General features: G+C 43.3%; 1 protein-coding gene across 14 annotated transcripts in view; it reads right to left on the bottom strand.

The window, feature by feature from the left end:
- Positions 1 to 21,584, bottom strand: part of mecom (MDS1 and EVI1 complex locus) — a 148,559-nt gene that overhangs the window by 77,849 nt on the left and 49,126 nt on the right. For 13 of the 14 annotated variants that reach the window (XM_042413276.1, XM_042413284.1, XM_042413277.1 and 10 more), the window contains exon 3: positions 17,121 to 17,467. The gene's annotated coding sequence lies outside the window, so the exon portion shown is untranslated. Of the gene's footprint in view, positions 1 to 12,357; positions 12,401 to 17,120; positions 17,468 to 21,584 lie in introns of those variants that run through there. The other variant, XM_042413294.1, reaches the window with a different exon arrangement.

Below are 21,584 nucleotides of genomic sequence, written 5' to 3'. Positions count from 1 at the left end.
AGAAAATGAGAGGTGGGGCTGAGTGCCACCACAGATATATGCACCTGACTGCCGTAAATCACTGCCGCAGCAGTCCCATCTTCATGCTGGAGATTTAATGAACTACCGCAGGCTTTTTATGCCTCTTAAGGCTCGCTGAGTGACCACTTTGTAGTTGTTCAGAAGAGAGGCGACGCTGCCTCTGCCCACTAAATCTTCCCTGTGCCACAGAGGATAAAATCTCCCTTTATTCATGGGCTATTTACCAGATCCAGATTTATTATGGGGGGTACTCTAACAAAAGGGGGGTGAGAGACAAAACCCCTGACTTCCCTCCTCCCCCCAAGGCAGGCTGGGATAGAGACCTGGGAGCCCAACGACTCATCCTCATTGGGCTTGGTTGGTGATGAGTGGGGGGGGGGCACAAGGTTTTTTTATGGGGTAAGAGTGCAGCATAAACCTCAATGTGCCCTCTCTTAATAAGAGCACTGCTGAGGGTGACAAATATGAACCAGGTATACACACACTTTGAGCTAACATACTGTAGCTGAAAACACACATGTATGCATGCAGCTGTGTGTACACCCTCACACTATATTATTTAAATGTTGAAAAACACGATGCATACACGCAAACGCACGCACAAAACACTATGTATATACCATCTGTCCCTTCACTGACCCACTGGTAGTGTTGTCATGGTAACAACTCTCTGAGCCTTTCGTTGTGTTGGCTGGCTGAGAGGCCATGGGTGAAAGGTCAAAGAGATACTTATAGATATATGACCTTTGAGATGGCTTTGTCAAAGAGACCTCAACAAAACCTTTAAACATCTTCACTCTGAAAAGTCACTCCCTTAAGTACACACACGAATGGATGAACACGTGCACTCACACATTCAGTGTATTGTTTGTTAAATGCAGTTAACACACTGTTATGTTGGTGCCTACTCATCGACTCCCTTGAGTGGGCATGAACACAACTTCTGTGCAATACATTCCTAAGGCATTAAAAATGCTAATCGCTAATGCCAACGGCTTACCTGTATATCCTCTGCTGTCTCTGGCTCACTCCTGCCTGCCACCACTTGTACCCAGAAGCCTGCAGTTCATGGACTCTGCTGACCCAGCAATGACCCTGGTGCATTGTGTCTCCTTGTTCCTCTTGAATAGACCGTGCACCCTCCTCCTCCTCCCCTGGAAGGGAGATGCCCTCCCATCTCCTACTTCGGTCTCTTTGTGTTTCTCTGTGTTTTCAACTCTGTGCCAGGCTGCTATCTCCCTGATCAGTGGCATCATCGCTTGAAGCTTACTGACTCCTGAAGCGCTGGTAATTATCCTGACTCTAATTATGCCGCTTGGTCTCTGTCATTTTGTGTTGCTGTCATTTTCTTTCCCTGTATTCATTAAGCCTGATATCTTCTCCCATTGAATAAAACTCAAATTAATAAGTTCAGTTTCAAAATGATGAGTAGTTTGTTTTTTTTCCCACAAGAGATTACGAATGATTTAGTCCTCCAGCCAAAGAGACAAGAAGACAACCATGAACAGCGCTGAGCTCTATTTTGACAAACACACACAAATCACTATATACTTCCTCATTGCTTATCCAAGAATAACCACACAACTCGAGTGTTTCTAAGCAAAACATGTCCTTATGCAGTTCAGCAGACTTTTCCAGGCTTCTCTGCCACTTTCTCATTAGCAGCATGAAAGAAGCCTGCCGGAAACTCACTGGTGCACGGACACAGCTGTGAGCTTTTGAGTTTGAGTAAAAGTTTTTCTCAATAATAATTCAGAAAAAAGCTAGCAGATTAATTACTGAATTTGATCTCGCTGGAGAAACTCTCTGAGAATTTAAAGTTACCAGAGATAAGGGGGACATCAAACAGCCACATGTGTTTGCTTATTTTTAAAAGCTGGGACTTGTTATCAGGGCTGGGCAGGACTTTAGGCTCCACACATCTTGTTGTTGTGGAGCCTTTCTAGTCTTGAGTGTGCTGAGGAGATGGCGGGGAGGGGGGGTGGTGGTTAATGGCAGTAGTGGTGGTGTATGTGTGTGTGTATGATGGGGCTCGAACCCTGCTGCTAAGCCCCCCCCCCCTCCCAACCGAACAGGCAGAGGCCGGTGTCTGGATGGGTGCCAGAAGTTCTGAACTAATATTCACAATAATGTTCCTGCTCTGAGGGGCCAGCGACAGAAAACACTGTGGAGTCGTGCCAGCTTTTGCTCCCCTCCTGTTCTCCTCTTTCCACTGCCCCACCACACCACCCTCAGCTCTGGGAGTTTCTTTTTCTGTAGTTCTACCATTCTCTCTCTCGCTTTTAAAGTTTATGGCGTGGACTGAAGTGTGTTTGTGTATGCAACATACAGTATGTGTGTTTTATGCATCTCATCTCAAATGTCATAGTGGCGCCATTCATAAGGGTGCACACAATCGCTAGTCTATTTGTGTTTCTACTGTATGTGGTAGCGGTCAGTGTGGCTGGTGTGAGGTTATTGTGATTAGTAAATGAAATGGCAACGATTATTAAGAGATAGTATTTTCCACAACACATGACTACTTATGAGATATTCTAAAAAATACCTTTTATGCTCTATTGTTTTTTGGAAAAATACTTTAAATACTTACATTAGATTTGAATTACGCTTGTATAATGTAATCACAACTCATGACAGTGTACAGTCCAACCAGTGCCCCGTGCATCTATATGTTTACTCTACATGTCCGTCAGATCCGGCTTGTTTCATTTTGTGATTGTGATTTCTCTCCATTGATACAGTTTGTGTTTGTCGTTGTCATAAGCAAGTTCCTTTTGCTGAGCTTTGCTGCCTCAATATCACAGTGCTCACTGCCAGACCTCTTTAATAGCTGACCAATAGCTGTGTTTGTGCTTAAGTTACCTCAGAGTCCTTAGCCAAGATGTCTTCCTGTTGTTTCTTCTCCCTCTACAGTGTGTAAGATATTAAGTAAAATCCCAAGGCACACCTTAACCAGTCTCCATATCTCACAGTTCCTAAATTCTCATCTAACACAACTGAGGTTCATGTACTTACGTGACCTGACCGGTGATCCCTGAACGGTAATTCTGTCTCAGACTCGTATTGAATATGGCCTTTGGCTCACTTCACAGCACACCAGTGGAGCACCAATGTTTTATTGCACTCTCTATATATGTACACTGCTGTATGTGGAGCCAGGAGACAGAGATGTACTCTATCTCCTCTGAGCCATCCCCGCTCACCACCCTTTATAGACCCTAATCACACCACTGACATTTATCTTACTTTTGTGTGTGTGCTGATATGCATGTTTGTGTGCGCAGGTATGGTTGTGTGTGTCTATGCTTATCTCTATTTTGTGTGTGGATCCATGGGTGTATGCTTGTGTGTCAGCCTGAATGTTTGTGGGTATGTGTATGTCAGAGGCATGCTACTGCAGCCCCTCACCTCCCTCAACCGCCCTGCTGATTGTTCCATTGATGACAGAATGCATCATACACCCCCCCGCGCCAAAAAACTGATGGCGCTGTCGCCCGAAATCCCTTTTGTAGCCTTACCATCAGGAATCACCATAAATAACCATGACATCATCCCATTCTTATCTATGGGACGTCCCGTGCTGATCGATAGCATGGCTCCTACAGTGTAAATAGCTTCTAATGCCCCATCTTCCCCTTCAAATAGGTCTACATTATTTATGATGGCTGTTAGGTTACCAGTCCAGGACACAATTTATTTCACCCCACCCCTGCTCCTATTATACCACTGGCTTTGAGTCTTGATGGGAGATCGGGCAAGGGAGGGGGGGCATTCATCGCACATGCACTCAGAAAAAAATACACATGCCTGTGTTCTCAGAAAGTACCTACAAACACACACACACACACACCTTAAATTCCTATTGAGGTCCAAAAGGCTCATCACGGGGATGAGGTTGTGAGAGAAAGAGGAGGGAGGAGGATGGAGGAAAAATGAGGAGGAGTGAAAGTGGACCTGAGTGCTGCGTGGTCCCACCCTGTGGTAACGATGGGACATCCGTTACTCAGATGACAGTGAGAGTGGCAGGCCTATTTGCGCGGCCGCCGGCGCGCTGTGACGGATTGGACAGACAGAGCGGTTGGAGGCTGCGTGGAAGTGACAGGCTGCATTTCCATTTGGGTGAAAAATCTGGCTAACGTGGCTGGCTGAGAAAAGGGGCCACATGGGCTGGCCGGGCCCCAGCATGTCTGATGTTTTCTTGTTGGTTGGTCAGTCTATTTTCTGTCTGTCTCTTTGGTGTATCTGTCTCTTTGCCTCAGTTGCCTCTCTGTCTACTCTTGTGTGTGTGTGTGTGTGTGTGTGTGTGTGTGTGTGTGTGTGTGTGTGCGCAACTGACCATCTGTTTGTCTTTTTGTGTACCGCTTATTTCTCCATCAGACACACACAACATGGCCCAAACATTTTGCAAAAAAATATTTTCAAACCTGAATACTAGAAAAATTCTGATTTAACATACTTGGTGTTTGCAGCAGTCCCAGCAATAGCATTTAAAATGTATCAGTAAAATTTAAATTGAAAAGGTGCAAAACACATAACTACCCCACACATGGGAGTAATACGTTGTCTAGAGTGCATATGCAAGGATATGTGTGTATGTGAGTGTGTGTATGAATTAGTCTGCTTGTGTTTGTGAAGCTCTGCCAGCCCCTCACCATTGGATTGAGACAAACATGGCAAAGGATTACGAGAATTAAATAAATCAGCATAGACAGTGTGTAACTGCTTCTCATAGACAGTAGAATAACACACAATGTTATATTCATCATTTAACACGAAGACAGACTTTTTTCTGAGGTGGACTCACTAGTCGGAAAAGAAGGGCAGCGAAGTATTATTCTCCTAGCAAAACCCAGGGGTTCGTGTGTGAGAACGGCCTGAGGAATGTTCATCCTCACGCCTCATTGGTGTTCTCATTGCTGTGCGCAGATCGAGCAGTAGAGATGGGACACCCTAGATTTACGGGACGTGTCAGAAGCTTCACATCCTCGGGCCCCCTGGGGCCAATCTCCTGTCTTGATCTGGCCTGCAAGGAAAACAGCCGTCCCTCACACCCTGACAGTGAGGTGGAGCCATCCAAACACACAGGGAGGATGGAGACTGGTGGAAATGAGGAATGTAAAGGAGGGAGGGAGCGATGGAGGGATGGAGGGAGGCCACCTTTGGCGAGGGCCGCCACAGCTCTGGCAGTCCAATTCTTCACATTACAGTGATGGAATCACCAAGTTGGACTCTTGCAGTAACTGAAGGCTGATGACTTTATCTTAGTGCAGTTACGTCAATGGAGAAGTTTCCATGGGGACGTATATAAACAAACAGTGGCTGATCTGATCAAGACCTGCTGTTCAACAGGTGTTCACATGCAGTAGCTATTAGCAGTAGTTTATTCATAGCCTTATTAAAGTTACTTAATAAGAGAGAAAGAAAGAGTATGTGTGTAAACTTTCTCTCTCTCTCCCCACAATCGTTCTCAGCATCGCTCATAAACCTCAGAATCCTCAAAGAGAGGAGACGTTCTTGCTGCCTAAAGCCCACAAAGGCCTTTTTGTCCCCTGCAGGAACTGGTAGCTGTTCAGGAAGTGGAGCCCGATGCCAGCAGCATGATTTATGGCTCTGTGTCCTGGGTGGCAGTTGGACCTGGTCCCAATGTCACTAAGGGCCAGAGAGAAGCACTGCATGGCCCAATCAGAGGCTGCCCAGAACTCTAAAGACATTACAATGCCTGTCATAAAGTGGCTTGGAGGGAAGGGAAGCGGCCATAAAACAGCCTGGGGAAAGAGAACAATTGGAGGAGAGAATACGGATGACACAAACCCTGCTCTCAGAGTCTCTGGCCTGGCCTGGTCTGCCTTGGCATCCTCTCTTCTCTTCTCTTGGGCTGATGACAAAACGTAATTCGGCTGAGAAATTGATTTTGCAAGACTTTTTCTCATCTGTGCAGAAGACGCTAACTCGTTAGGACTTCACAGGGCTTGCCAGGATTGGAGACAACAATTAGTTTGTTGGAGATGTCAGAAATGGCCACTGAGTTTTGCAGGAAGAAATCCTTTGTGACGGATTGGTGCTGACAACGCAGGCCGACGAGGAGGGAGCGACAGACTCCCAGAGCGCCCTGTGTAGTGGAGGAACCTTTGGGCTGCATTAACCCTTATCTGTGAGCGCCCACGAACAAAGTTCCCTCACAGACTACCTGCTGTAGCCTGGAAAATCCTATTACAGACTGCAGGGGGACACTTGGGAACACTCCACCGGGAAATCTGTCTCCCTCGGCACGTACAAGAGACAGGACATCGAGTTCTCTCTCCACCTCCTCGGCTCATTCTGTCTCGCTTTCATTCACTCTGACTGATTTTCTCTCTTTCGTGTACTCTTCTCTCCCCTTTATCCGTCTTTGTTTCTCTTCTGCCTCATCTATCACTCTTGTTTTCACCCTGTCTAGTTGTCTCGTTTTGCCTATCCTATCTTCTCACAAGCTACCCCCTCGGTCACTATACATAAGCATGTTTTAACTCTCTTTTTCATCCCAGTCACCCCCACCCCTCCACTCTCTCCCAGGAGGAGAAACACTATCTATTCCCCACCATCTTCGGATGAGTGAGCTCCATTTATCTGCGGATTTAAGGGTGACTGCCATGTGTAGCTCAATCCCGTACCCTGTGCTAAAGTTTAGAAAAAAATATAACACAAAACACATGAGCATACAGTATGCTGGATGTCTAATCCAATATATCCAATAAGCATTCCCTTTTTATTGCTCAATTTACGTCTTCAAACAATGAACAATGCTGTGTATGAAAAAGATACCCTGCAAAAGCAGCTGTAACGTAGTTAGAAAAACATTCCTAGAGTCACTGTAAGTGTAAACAAGAAATGTAACTCTGCAGAACACAAATGAAGTCTGATTTGCAGCATATGTAGCCCATACAGTTCACTTTAGAGAAAACTTTGTAGCCGTTATGTACCATTACTCAATAAAATGTACAAGCAGGTACAGTAAATTCTTCCCTTCTTTCAAAAGATAGAATCTACCAATTAGTTCTCATTATTTAAAATGAAGGCATATTTATTCTGACTATAATTAAACATCCCCTATTGTAATTATCCAATGACACAAATTGATGGACTGTATCATTATTATGCAACCTGAAACCAATTACAAAACAATTATTGACCAGGATGTGATCCTGGGTTATTACCAGGGTAATTAACCCCATTAAATATGAGAGCCACATTAATTTAAAATGTGACCTTCAAACACTGTACAAACTATTAACAAATACACAGTTAGTTAATAGGAACTTGGTGCAACAGTAGGGCAAAAAAACTGCTTTTGATTGGAAAGTGATAACATTGTGAATGGCTGGTCTCAGATGTGTGGGCAGGGATGTAGTGTTGTGTAAATTACAACGATGGAAGAACTCTTCAAACGTTTTAATGCTGCAATGTAAAAATAAAGCATTACAAGTAAAAGTCCTATATACTCAAAATCTCACTTAAGTAATTCTAATAATTCTGCACTTAAGTAAAAGTGCAGAATTATTATCAGCAAAATAGTTAAAGTATCAAAAGTAAAAATGCTCATTATGCAACACAGCCCCTTTGATAATGTTATATTATTATCTATATTATATTATAGGATTATTATTACAGATATATTAATGTATAATCAGGATTTTAATGTTGTGGCTGGTTGAGGTGGAGCCAATTTGATCTACTCCTGTTTTATAACAATGCATTATTGCATCTTACAAACTGATATTTTGTTTTATATGTGACATTAATCTGAAAAAACATCTAGTAACTATAGCTGTTAGATAAAAAAAAAGTAGTAAGGTAAAAATGATAATATAATATTTCCCTCTAAAATGTCAAATATAAACTAACATAAAATTCAAATATTCCTGAATCATATTTTTCATGGTATACATCACAGATGCTGTGCTGGATCAGTTCAATGAACATCATGTTACAGTATATGAGAAACTTTCTTTAAGAAATTCAGTAATATTACTGCCAACACTGGTAGTGTGAAGGGGGTGCTGGTTTATCACCTTACCATTGACAACATCTGTGACATATAAAAACATAGATATAATATAATGTATGATGTAGATAATATAGATAAAAAATAAAATATCCATCAGCAGGTGTCGACATGGCATATTTATTTATTTTATCATTTCATAATTTGTGTCAGTATGCAGGATGCCATCACCTCACATGCAACACCCTCCCTTTCTGAGCGACCTGATGTGGTCTCCCCTTCTGTCAGTCATTTGCTCCTCAGCAATCTTTGGCTTTTTGCACTTATTCCCAGGCCACATCTGAGGGGAACAGACAGGGCCAGCTCACAAATATTGACTTTCCAATAACATAAGAGCGCACAGCAGCCTATCATATGGCTCGAATTAAAGCATTATGACATAATAGAGCGAAGTCAGGGTTAAGACCTCATTACTGCCACCCGGGGCCTCTGCTTTCTCTCTCTCTAAACCTGGCAGCTCTCAGTTCTGGTTTTGGACCTGCTCCACTCTAATTGGAGCGGCAATGTGGAGTAATTGGAAGAGGGGTACGGTGTTACCGTGCTGAATGTGGCCCGGCCTGCGTTTTTTAGTGCTTAACCCAGTAATAAGCTCTCAAACCAGACCGCACTGTCCCATTACCCTTTGAACTGTAGTGCAGAGACAGAAGAGAGACTTGAACATGTGAATGAACTCACACACACCGCACACACAGAGGTGCACACTCCATGAGGGATATATTGATACACAAGTAAATGGAGATTGGGACTTTGTGTAGGTTATAATAGCCGTGAGAGAGTGAGCGAGAGTCTGGCAGAGGCTGAGAGGACAGAGGGCCTTGGCTTGTGCCTGTTTGCACAGCCCTGACCACAGACACAGAGAAAGTGGTTTCGTAGAGCAGTATTAGCTCTTGATTATTTGCGTTAACCGGTACTTAGATTTACTGCCTGGGTAATGCGATCTGACTGGTAGTTAAGCACTAGCAGCAACTCGGGGCAGGAAAGCCGGGACAGAGTTGCTGTTTCCTCTCCGTTTCCCCGGACTGGACCAATAAAAAGCTTGCAGGCTCTGCCCCCGAGTCGCTGTCTCCCCCTCTCTCTAACCCTCCCCATTGGGAAGACATTTGGAAACAATCAGTAGTGTGTTTTAAGGGAAGGCCCTTCCCCTATCAATCCCCCTAGATAAGGTATCTATGAGCCTGGCTCTGTGGCCCCGCACACGGAATTCATCACCTCTGTTTCCTGTATGCTGTTTAGGGGTCCCCTCATTTTCACTCCTATCTGTGCAGAGTGCAGGGGGCACATTTTGTGTATGTGTGTGTAAACCTCGGGGGCTTACTATGTTGGTGTATGTTTTTGGGTAACTGTGAGGTTACTGTATGCATACACATTCCAAACATGCAGTGTTGATCTCTGTGTGTGTGTGTAAGTGAATAATAGCACTTTTTTTTTTCTTTTTCTTGCTAAGGGGAACTGTGTAGACAGCTAATGAGGTGTGCTTGATTCAAATGCTTCTATCCTGGGTGGAGTCAGTAACTCTTGCACATTCCCCTCACTCTTTTCCTAATGTTACTTCACTACCTTCACCACATTTATACTTACAATATGAAGCTGTGAATGAGCAGAAGGATTTTTCACGTTTTCACTCGATGCTTTACTCACAAGAGCTCGGAGGCTCTTTAGCAGGCAACATAAGAATCAAATTCTGCTGTGAGAACATGCATGTCATCCTCTCTTCTCTCATTTCTCCTATTACTTTCCTCTGTAAACCATCTAATAACGGAAATGTCTTAAAAATAATGGATTTGACAGCGACTTTGCAGATCTCTTGCTCCGACAAGTCTTGCACTATACATCTCCCTCAGAGTATTCAGAGCACTATAACAGCTAAGGATTGATGATGTAAATGTGTCTTACAAGGCAGTAGCATTTATATCCCGCCGATGAGTCAATGCACCTGCATATAAACTCTATTATATCTGTGGCTGTCTAGACGTTTGTCATTATGTTATTGAGTTTGTCCTGCACGTGTTTCCGATGTGATCAGCCTCCCTTTTCAGGTCGGAGTGTGGTATGTGTGTGTTGTGACTCCCACCATGAGATATCAGCTAGTCAGATTTTTGTCTGCATCCCAACAGGTCAGATTTAATGTTGGGAGAAACAAGCCCCCCCTCTGAGCTTTTCAAACAGGTGAACCCCTCCTTCCTCGTCCCTCCTTTTCCCAACCTCCCTCTTCAATCAAGTAAGTCCTTCCATTCACTTCGGCTCTATTAAGGCCCATGACCTTTGCCCTGCTTGGACGGACCCCTGACGAGGGCCTCCTTCACCTGGTATTGTGCTGCTGGCTACACCTTCCGACTGGCAGAGCCCCCACTCATGCCCGCCTTTGTCCTTCTGCAATTCACTCTGACTTTGTTCAGTTAGTTAACCTAGCTTCCCCTCCCTGCTGGGAACAGAGAAAGAAGGAGGAGGAGGGAGCGAGGAAGAGAAGGTGGGGGGGGGCAGTGTTAAGGAATGAGGGGGAAATCAGAAATTTGTATAGTTTTTTTTTTTTTTTGTCCTTTTTGACTGCAAGAGGAGAGTAGCCTCAAAAAACGTGTAGGACTTGACCGACCCTGAACTCATGTAGTGGAATCCTCTTGCACTTTTTATCTTACACTCCTTCTTTATGAGTGTGCCTCATCTTCCCTCACTCCTCTCACATGAGATTAGAATGTCAATTACAGCCCCCCCTCCAAACAGACACACACTAGCTTCAACCAGCACCAACAAACACAACAGATTAACCCAAAGAAAGGGATTACCAATCAACTGGGAGGCAGGGAGACAGACCCCCAGCTTTTTTTGTCTTTGGGGTTTTGAATGGACATCACTCCCGTCCAAGACAATTAAGCTCCAGTTACACTGGATGGGGAGCTCATCTCCCTCACAGACACCAGGAGACACAAAAGCAGACACACACATGGCTGAAGGCATTACTGGAGCTGCTTTAACAGGAGGGAGGCTGCACACTCTGCACCATGTGAAGGAAGTTAGAGGCCAAGGGGGTTTTGATAGCTCAGTAGTTTAAGGCACATGATGTTTACTCATCAGGATCAGGGCCAATTTAATTCAATAAATTCTTGAATTGATTAAATTGTCAGACAAAAATATATAAACTGATCTAATATTGTATTCTACTGTTGATTAAACCTAGCTGACGAGCCTGGGTATTGACTGGTTGCTGTGACATGAGAAAAATATAACAAAATGTTTTGGTTTAGTTTTTTTAGATAGAGAAAGCCAACTGTATTTAAAACATTTGAGATGGTTACCTTGATCTTAGTGAAGCAACACATAATAATAATAATGTGATATATAACAGTCTGAGGCTGTTTATACAAGCCTATCACCGGACAAGACTGTCGTAAACTGAGCTGCAACAATTAGTCAATTCATTTATTAATTGTTTAGTTGCCAACTATTAAATGAATCACCTACTATCTTTGAGTTGTGGGCTGTTGACAAAACAAGACATTTTAGGTTTTTCATCTTGGGCTTTAGGAAACAGTAATTGATATTTTTCACCAATAAATAATCGATTAATCGAAAAATAATTGACAGATTAATCCCTAATGAAAATAATCATTAGTTGAAGCCCTAGTTAAGGTTAAGTAAAATGTGTGGTCATAGGAAATAAACTATGGTTAAAATATGGCTAGGGTTTGGCAACTAAAACACTTGGTTTTTGAAAATATAATGTCAATTCATAAAAAAGCGAAGGCTGAACTGTGGGTCTGTGATGGAATACAAACTTGGGTCCCCTGCATGAATGTTGGACACACAATCGCCGCCACGGCCTTTGCCTTGCTACATACTTCCAGCATTGATAATAAACATTGCCACTGACATAAATCATGAGGTACAGATTCGTCCAACACAAACACAACTCCCAGGGTACTGATATATACTAATTTAAGGATTATATCATATACTGCCAGCATCCTGGTCTCCAGTTGAACTGATTTGGGCACTGGAGTGCAAGTTAAACCTCAGTGTGCCTTAGTCTAGTTAGGTGACTGATGTGATGTGCCACATGTCAGCTACTAAGCAGGGCAATGATGACGTACCCCTGAATACTATCTGCTACAGACTTCATTAGAACATGGGAATGATACCGACAGGTGAAAATAGGACTCCCCTCAGCCTGAGTTTTCCCCCACACTCTCAAACATCTTAGCCCAGGTTCATATCCTACTAAGCCTGGACCCAAATCCAGTAAAATCCTTGTGCTCATCACCATATTTACTTTTGACCCCTACCCTCAGCAGTCATCTTACCCTCAGGTCTATCCAGCTTCTTGTTGCACCCACTAGTCTTGCACACAGAGCTCAGTAATGTAGCTGTAAATACAATTAAAGAAGGTATAATTAAAGGATATGTGTTTCCTTAGCAGCACAGCTATCATAAGGCAAAAACAGTCTCTCGCACAGAACATTCCGTTTACATGGTGACACATTTCCCTCCTTACACTATCCGGTCACAACAGATTTTAATAGTCTTTATTGTCTTCCTTACAATTCATTAAGTTCCAATGAGACCCAAGTGTATGCTGTGAACTGCTCCTTCATTATTACACACAGTGTCTCGGCGGCCAGTTAGTGCTCCTCTCATGAGAGAAAACAGATCCCACAATGATGTCAGCGCAGCCGTTGTGTTCATGCAGCACAATGCATTGACAACCGCCATTCACATTGCCTTTGCAGACACAGGGTTTTTTTTCCACTTTGAATTTCTAAAAAAAAAACTATATGTGCGTGTACGTGTGTGTGAAAATGTGAAGATGTGTGTCCATTGAGAGGTGCGTGAGTGACAGAGAGGTTCATCCCTAGCGCCTGCCTTTCTAAGCGCTGCTGTGGGCAGGGCCATCTCCTCTGACAGTGGATGGGATGTGGCAGGGGCTCGGGGATTAAGGGGCTTTTAGCCAGGACTGAGAGTGGCTCTTTCTCCCTGTGACAGAGAGAGGTGACAGGCCGTCAGCGCACAGGGGACAGGCGAACAGCCAGCCAGAGACATCTGCATTCATTCAGGACAGCGGCTTATCCGTGCACAAAAAACACGCCCTCTTGAAACGCCCTCTGTCCACACTCTCACACTCTCTCTTACACACATGCACGTATGCACACACAAGAGCATATGTGGACACACATGCAACTCACAGACAGACAAAACCCCTGATTCCAGGATTCGCCTTTCCGAGAGTCTGCACATATAGAAGCAAAATGGCAAAACCAGTACACTCTACAGCTGCAAAAATACCAAAGAAAACTTTGTCTCATATTTTTGGGATGTTTCTGCTGTTTTGCAGATATCACACATCACATACTAGGACCAAGACATGTCATTTTAAACAATAATTGTATGTTTGTGATCTAACAATAGGTATCAAAACACAATAACTGAATTGTCCATTTCAGTAGACCATTAGAAATGCAAAGTTTTTTAGCTGACAACAATTTACAGGATGGATCTCCTTCTGGCCGGGCAGCTGCCTCTCCTCCTTCCATCCTCCCATCCTCTCATGACCAGGAGGTTCAGGAGACAGGCACAGCCAGGAAAGGCCCTGCCCAGCCACCTAATCCTCTACTCCCATTCACTATCACTGCTAATCTCCTTCACCACCTCCTCACCACCAATACTATCGCCTCCACCTCCGCCTCCGCCTCTCACTCAAGAGGTGCACAAAAGCCCTAAGCGCCCCTGTCCCGCCCTGCTCACCATCCCACCCCTTCTCGCACCCCTAACCTGCTCCGCCCATTGCTCCTACAGCAGGAGGCACCCAGCTTTTTAAGCCCAGGACCCATAATCCCGTGGGGCTGCGAGTTTGGTTGAGCCCAAAGACTCATTGAGTGTTGGATAACTCTCTCCCGGAGTCTAACTCTCTATCTTATTGTTGCTGCTGCTGAGAAGAGGACAGACACAAATGGAGTTTGAATTTCAATGTGCCTAACAACTCAGAGAGAGAGACAGCAGAATATGGACTGGTGGGCATCCAGGCGTTAAGAGTATTTCCAAGGAAGCCATACAAAAATACATGCAAATATTGTGGGCAAAGTGCAGGCCACCTCATGCTTATTCTGTCACATGAAAGATGGAGTGCCATATTTTGCAGTTCATGATTTTTCCTTTTATTTTAAAAGTGAAATTCTTAAATAAATTCTGGGGAAATAAATCAATTACTTAACCCTTTATTAGTCATTTTTTGAGCTGTTATTAATTAATTAATGAGCTGTTATGTTCAACAAATCCAAATGTAAACTCAAACTAAACTGGATTTATTAACAGTTAGGAATTAGTTTGATTTAATTTGTATTCAGAATAACTGAACTGAATGTACAATTACTTTGCAAAAATCAACAAAATCATTGGGTTTGATTCAGGAGATTTAAAAAATATCTTCCATATTTCAGTTTTTCTGTAAAATCTAGAGTGAAAACATGATATTTTTCAACTAGGAATATGTAAAATATTTCTGTATAGCCTGTCTTATTTAGTTAATTTTGGTCCATCTTTGTAGTTTTCATTCTCAAATGAGAAATTCTACACACTGACACAGATAAATCTCTCTCAAATTAATACAAATAAATGATAAAAATCCTTAACTCAAACACAATTCACTCTTTTGAAAATTCTAAACTCACTGAACTCACAAAGCAAACATTGATAGATTTGTCTCAGCTCACATACACACACAGATACATGTATGCACACACACACAGACTCAAACACACACAGTGGGCATATGACTGCTGGCACAGTCAGCACTCCAGTTCTGCATACAAGAGTGTAGGTGAGCGTCTCAGCCTGACAGACCCCTCGGTGCTGCCTCTCTACCTCTTATTTACTGAAGCTATCTTTCCCATAAGTCACCATTCCTGTATTCATAAAGCATCATGGACCCCATAACTCACTATTCCCCTTTATGAATAAAGCCCACAAATTTATGGTGATGGTGCTGAGGAGCGGTGGCCTCCTTGGTGACAAACTTCCCCCAGTCTGTCACCACTGGCCTGGGCCGCTCAGGGCCCTTCATCAAACTCTCCAGATGGGAGCGCCACTTTATCGTTCCCCGGTCGGTGACATCACCTCGCCACGCTGTGCGGAATTGATGATGAAAGCAAACATATCTATCTTAACTCACATTTACCAAATCAATTTTATTTTTACAGACCCTCCGCAGGCTTATTGGCATATTGACGGTTTGCAGGCAGGCGGGAGGGGAGGGGGGTGAGCAATGGGCGAGGGATGGTAAACGGGTGGGCATGGGAGAAGAGGGGGGAGGGTCAGGAGGGCTTAATGGCATTTACCATATTTAATGCAGAGGGATGTCATCACTGAATATCCATTCTGAATAATGTGGCATTTCATCATAAATTCTTTACAACTTATTTACTTAATGGAAAGAGTTATGGCTCGCTGTCAGGGTGGTAATTAAACATTGTGATACAGTGCTGCCTCGCCAGGATCCCATCTTACCCCTCAGCCCCCCCCCCACCCACCCAGCTGCCTACCCCCAGACACACACACACACACACACACACACACACCCGCACACACACACACATGCATACTCCCAGCTCCTCAGCTTTTTAAATACATATTATTATTCAAGCTCCCCATAAATTACCACCAGATTAAAATTCATGAAACCTCTTTTTCCTTTATTTCCTTCCCTGGGAAAAAGAATAACCAAGAGAGCTTGTTCAACTGGCTGTAAATCTCTTCGGCAGGGACAGAGACTTTTTTTTTTTTTTTTTTTTAAATCAAGATTCCGTGTTATGAGAATGGACAAAAATTAAGAGTTTTCCTCACATCTATTCATAAGACATTTATAAATTTGCGTCTCACCCGGCAGTTGATAATGAGGGAGAAGTTATTTCCGGGAGAAATGTAGTCCAGAGTGAAAAAAAAAAAAAAGAAATTTATTTTGGTTTGGTCTGAGCCAAAACCACTGAGTCAGAGCTGATGGGCTGGAGTAATGCTCTATGATGCAAACCCAACGAGCACCGGTCCAAATCCAAAACTATTTATATGAGCTGAATGTTGATACTTTACCAACGTGTTCTCAGTCAGGTTGAAAGTGCTGGATTAAAATGGATTAAGGGAGACTAAAGTAAGACAAAGAATGCTCTATTGAATTATCTTTTCTTTAAACCTGTGACTTTTCATTTCATGAACTGCATGGTCAGCGATTCTTAATAAGCTTGGTTCTGTTCTGTTCTACAAAAGGACAAAGACCTAAGACTGAATATGAAGGCCTAAATCCTCACATCCAAATTAGAGAGGATCTATTTAGGGAGACTAAATGAGGCTGATACTCAGCCAGGCCCATCCTCCTGCTCCATAAAACCAAACTGGCCTGACACTGACGGAGACCACATCTAACCTTTGACCTTGTCCTGTGACCCTGCCTTCGATTTTTTGTGTTGGCTAACCAATATGTGATTTGCCAATGGCCGCACTGGGTCCCTAACCAGGATGAAGAAGGGATTTATAGCTTTTCATTTTAATTGGGTTAAGAGCACAACCTCAGCTCCCTTTCTTTCAATGGCACTGAGCTAACATTACATCACTGGGCAACAAACAGCAACAACAGCCTTGTGGTCACTGGGCTAAATGTGAACATGACGACACTGGAGGAAATAAAAAGACAAGTGATGTGAACACTGCAGTGTACAATTGCCAAGGAAACCCCCCACCCTCCGGCCCCGCGTCAGAAAGTGTGTTACTACTGTTGCTGAAAAAATGGAACTGCAATTTTCATGTTTTTACTTGAGCCAAAGATTCAGATGATTGGTTAAAAAACGCGGCAAATTTCTTTACCCTTGCTGCTATTAAATCCACCCTAAAACCTTGAAAAAAAATAGGGTAACCTCTGTAAAAATGCCCGTTTTCTGAATTATTGATGTTCACCAGTTGCTGTGCACTTGTACAAACATTATTCTACCTGTATGGAAGTAGCATCTAAAGTAAGTAAAGCAATATTTTTGGAACACTTTAAGAATATACACAATGAAGTTCTCTTTATTTACTATGTTCCTACCTCCCAGCCTTGAGTGGGGTCTCGGAGACAAGGCCTGTGCTCTCCAACGTATGGTCCAAAGCGCTCACCAACACTAACCCTCCTGCGGCTCCAGATGCCCAGGCCACCACTTGCAACTGCCGACTCTCGCAGTTCAAAGTCCAGGGGAATGGTCAAGTCTTCTTGGGATAAAAAGATGCTTGAGTGTTGGAAGGACAAGGGCTCCTGGGGTGAAGCCTCATCATCAGAGAGTGGAGGGGATGTTGGGTCCTCTGCCAGGGCCGAAGACAGGGTAGGATCACCATCAGAGCCACAAACATCGTCTAAGATGTCAGACGAGTAAAGGGCAAACTCATCATCACCATCACCTGTGGACGAAACAAAGAGAGTCTCCATGTGAGGGCAATGCTCTGTGAGATGTTTGTGACTGTTGGATTACACAGTTTTTCCCAATATAACACTGGCAACGGGTGATCTTTCCTATAACGTTCCTCAAATACTGACAAAAGCTCCAAAAGAAACCTCTCGTCTTTATCTTATTTCAACTACGAACAACAAATTAGCAAAACATATAAAGCGTACATGTAATAACTTGATCAGTTCAAATAAACAGCAGAAGACAAAAGGTCCGATGGAGTGGTAACAACAAATAAGGATATCATGTGACAAAGCCTTGATTCTGTTTTAAATCAGCTTAGTAGTAAAGAGCACGTCAATGCCAGTGTTTTTCTTTACTTTTTTCTAATTCCTAACCACTGTGTATGTTCCTGGCCTTGGAAACTCCCACCAGACACATTTAAATGTATACTAAAATGTAAAATAACTGGACTTGATAACTCAAAAACAGGCTTTTGGAGTGCAAGAAACAGCAGCAATTTAGTGTGTTTGGCATCTGGTTGAGCTGATGCCAGGGTGGGTAAGCAGGGCCAACTCAGCATTGTACTGCTCTGACTGTTTTATATTTCCCTTTCCTGAACTCTTTCTTTGCTGTACAGTGAAAACAGAGGGAAGCACACTGGGGTTAATTGTGAATAGAGTGAAACAGGACATAGAAAATGACCCCTGAACCCACACTGGGCTTCTTCAGAGTGGCACACGTGGCTAGTTGGGGCTTAACGGTGGAAGAGGGATTGAATCATTCACACTGTTGACACAGTGTGCAGGTGGAGGAGGAAAGTAGCACTGCCAGAGGTTGCAAGAAATATTTTTTCTACTTGAACAGAAGCACAGAAGTGAGAAAAACTGATAGAATTACATGCAAAGGCAAGCGGACGGTCAGAAAGAAAGGTTCAAATACAGATAATCGGAACAAACAAACAGATTAACTATTCTGACAGATCAAGACAGCAAGCTAATGAACATGCCTGTCAGTAAGGTGTCATATAGTGAGACAGAGAGACACTCAAAGCCGGATATGATCCATAGGAAGCTGCTGCTCCCCCGGCGCATATCTGTGGTGGGCTGTGCCTAACGCAGGCTGACAGGCCACGGGGAGAGGGGGCTCTGCTAATGAGGCTCCACAACCCATCCCTGGGCTGAGGAACATTCCTGAAGGGCTGCCTGTGTGACACTGTACCGCTGCGCTGTCAGCCATGGAACCTTTGATCCACATGCATGTACACACCGATACGCACACACGCACCTCTTGTTCACCGACCATGAAGTAACTGTGCTTCTGATTGACTGAAGGGGTCATTGTGATTGGCCACAGGTGGTCATAAACTAACCTGAAAGATTAACTCAAGACCTGGACAAAATCATTGAACTGTTTCATGTGCACTCACCTTTAAACGGTTACAAACTTTGACGCATTACTTGAGGCACAAGATAAGCCAAGTACATTGCATGAATATTCTTAAAATATGTGCTACTTCCACTTTGGCGAGGTCGAAGAATAATATCTAGTGAAAATGCAAAGCTGTCAGCGAAGTGCACTACATGAGTGTTTCCTCTGTCATACAGTAATTCCTGTCAAAATGTGTATTTGCTGTGGAGAAAGAACTCTATGTATGAACATACTGCACTGAATCAGCTGTCAATTATACCTAGATATCTGGCTGCTTTTGGGTGTTATGTGTGTTTGTCTAACTAGATCTACAATTTGAGTATTTCTCCAAGTCGTTCCCTTGCAGCAATACCTGATCACAGTGTCTGCGCAACTATTGTGTTTGACACACACACTGTGGGGGCCCAGCATGTTTGAAGGGAAAAGTCTTTTAAAGACTCTGCTGAGCCGGGCCGGGCATGAAACCCAATGTGGCTCTGGGAGTCAACGTAATGATTTTCAGCACAGAGACTGTGTAACGCGGTTATAGTACTGGATGTGAAGCTTGCCATATGGTAGAGGGACAAGAGCTTTTAAAGGTAACTGTATCCCTCCATTGCTGTTTCTCCTCTGACATTCCCCCTCTCACACTGGTCTCCAAGTTTATATTTGATTTAGACCAGAAATTCCCCTGGTCTACTGGACTCAACGAGAGCATTTCAGCCCATAAACATATATGTTTCTGTAAGGTAAACGTTAGCCGAAAGCAAATATGCTATGTTCAGAGTTTTAAAAATTGTGGTTTCATGTACAGATGATTGATAAGTCAAAGACCGTAGCTCTGCTTAGACGTGTGGGGCGGTAAGGACACTCACACAGTTGATCAGATTGGTATGTGGGTGTGTGTGTGTGTGAGTGTGTGTGTGCCTTTGTGCACTCCTGTGTGTCTGCCTACTTAAAGCAAATAGTCCTGTTTGTTTGTTCAGTAATGGACATTACTTCATCATAGCAAGCTGACGCCCTTCATCAAAGAGGGAGCGCTAAAAGAATTCTGGGTAGAGAAGGGGAACTCCAGCTGGAAGCAGCGTCGTGACTTCAACTGCATTATGAACATACTGTAGATAACACACCATGATAGTACAAGAAAGCAAGTGCAAAGAAAAAATGCAAACCTTTGATGCTGATGTATCCAAAAAACAACATAAAAGATTCAGTGAAAAATAATGAGGAAAACAATATTATCTCCTCATCAAAATCAGTCATGTACCTAGGAAAATACATCATGACACTTAGCATAAACACAGACATGCAGACACATGCTTATATCCCATGTATTTGAATGCTCGCATTTGACGCCAAATTCATTAATTTTTATTAAGAGGGAAAACATTTGTTCCCGGGCCTGCTATCTGCATGGGTGGAATGATTTTCACCTCTGCCACGAGGTGTTGGGCGGACTCATACATCACACGATTACCCCGAGCAGCGAGCAGGGCCGCGATCATCAGGGAGTGAATTAAAGATGATAGAAAGAGCTATTAATCACTGTGACAAAGCCCCTAATGGAGGTGTGACCCAGCCACTGCCGACGGGACGCCAAGGGGACGCACCCACGGGACAAATGGATACATATGTTTACAGAGAGAAATAACCTACCTGTGGACATAGTCAACCCCCCTTTCTCATTTTTTTTCCTGTACCGCTGTCTTCTTTGCTCTTACTCCATCCCCATCTTTATAAAAATTGTCTTTTGCTGCATTTTTGCCATTTTACGCCTATAAATCTTTGTCACTTTATATTTTAAACTGCACTTTTGTATGCTGCTTGTTTTAAGTGGTTTTGTAGGTGTAATAATGTAAATAAATCTTTTAAATCATATAATAGTGACACTGAATTCTAAGAAAATTCAATCTAAAGGGGCTTTCAAACAATCCGATTCAGCAGTGAAAGGGTTGACGAGGAATGTGATCTGTGGCTGTTTTTGCTTCAGGTTGCAGAGTCTGTCCTCAAAACTCTGCAGCAGATTTTCAACCAGTGTTGCATAGCATGCTATTCTCCATTTTGAGACCTCAACTGTTTCTCCACTTGACTTCAACAAGGAGGGAAAATGTGTGAGCTCTCCCTTTTGAAGATGCGTCTGGAAGAGCGTGAGTTTGTTGACAAACGTGGAAACACTTTGCACAAGGGCAGGCAGGCCTCCAGATTGAAATTCAGTTTGTTTGGATGATGCAGCATGTCGACCAGAAATCCCAAATCTGAAATCCACTGGGGATCATGTAGGTCAGGATGGTCCTTATGCTTATCTTCCAGAAACAGCTTCATTAGGTTCAAAAGTAAAAAAACAAACAAACAAAAAAAAAAAAAAAACCCCAAAACAAACAAACCAAAAAAAATAAGTTCATCAAGTTCAGCTATGAGATTTTTGAACTGTCTGTGATTGAGAGCATGAGTGTGAATAAAATTCACAATTTCTAGCACAAGTTTCATGACGTGGTCCAAACTCAGCTTCTTAGGCACCAGGTTCTCTTGATGGATGATGCAATGAAACGTCCAAAAATCCAGGAAATAGTCGTCAGCTTTACACAGCCCTACAAGGCCATTTGCAGATTCCAACATAGCTATAGCTAGTGCACTGTCTTTGGCACAATGTCAAGCAGCTCTTCCTTAATTGTGCAGTCTTCTGACACAGGCCATACAAATACTGCCAACCGTGGCTTATC

Source organism: Thunnus maccoyii, chromosome 6 (assembly GCF_910596095.1).
Source record: "Thunnus maccoyii chromosome 6, fThuMac1.1, whole genome shotgun sequence".
In the NCBI taxonomy this organism is placed as follows: Eukaryota; Metazoa; Chordata; class Actinopteri; order Scombriformes; family Scombridae; genus Thunnus; species Thunnus maccoyii.
This window is presented reverse-complemented; position numbering and strand designations above follow the sequence as displayed.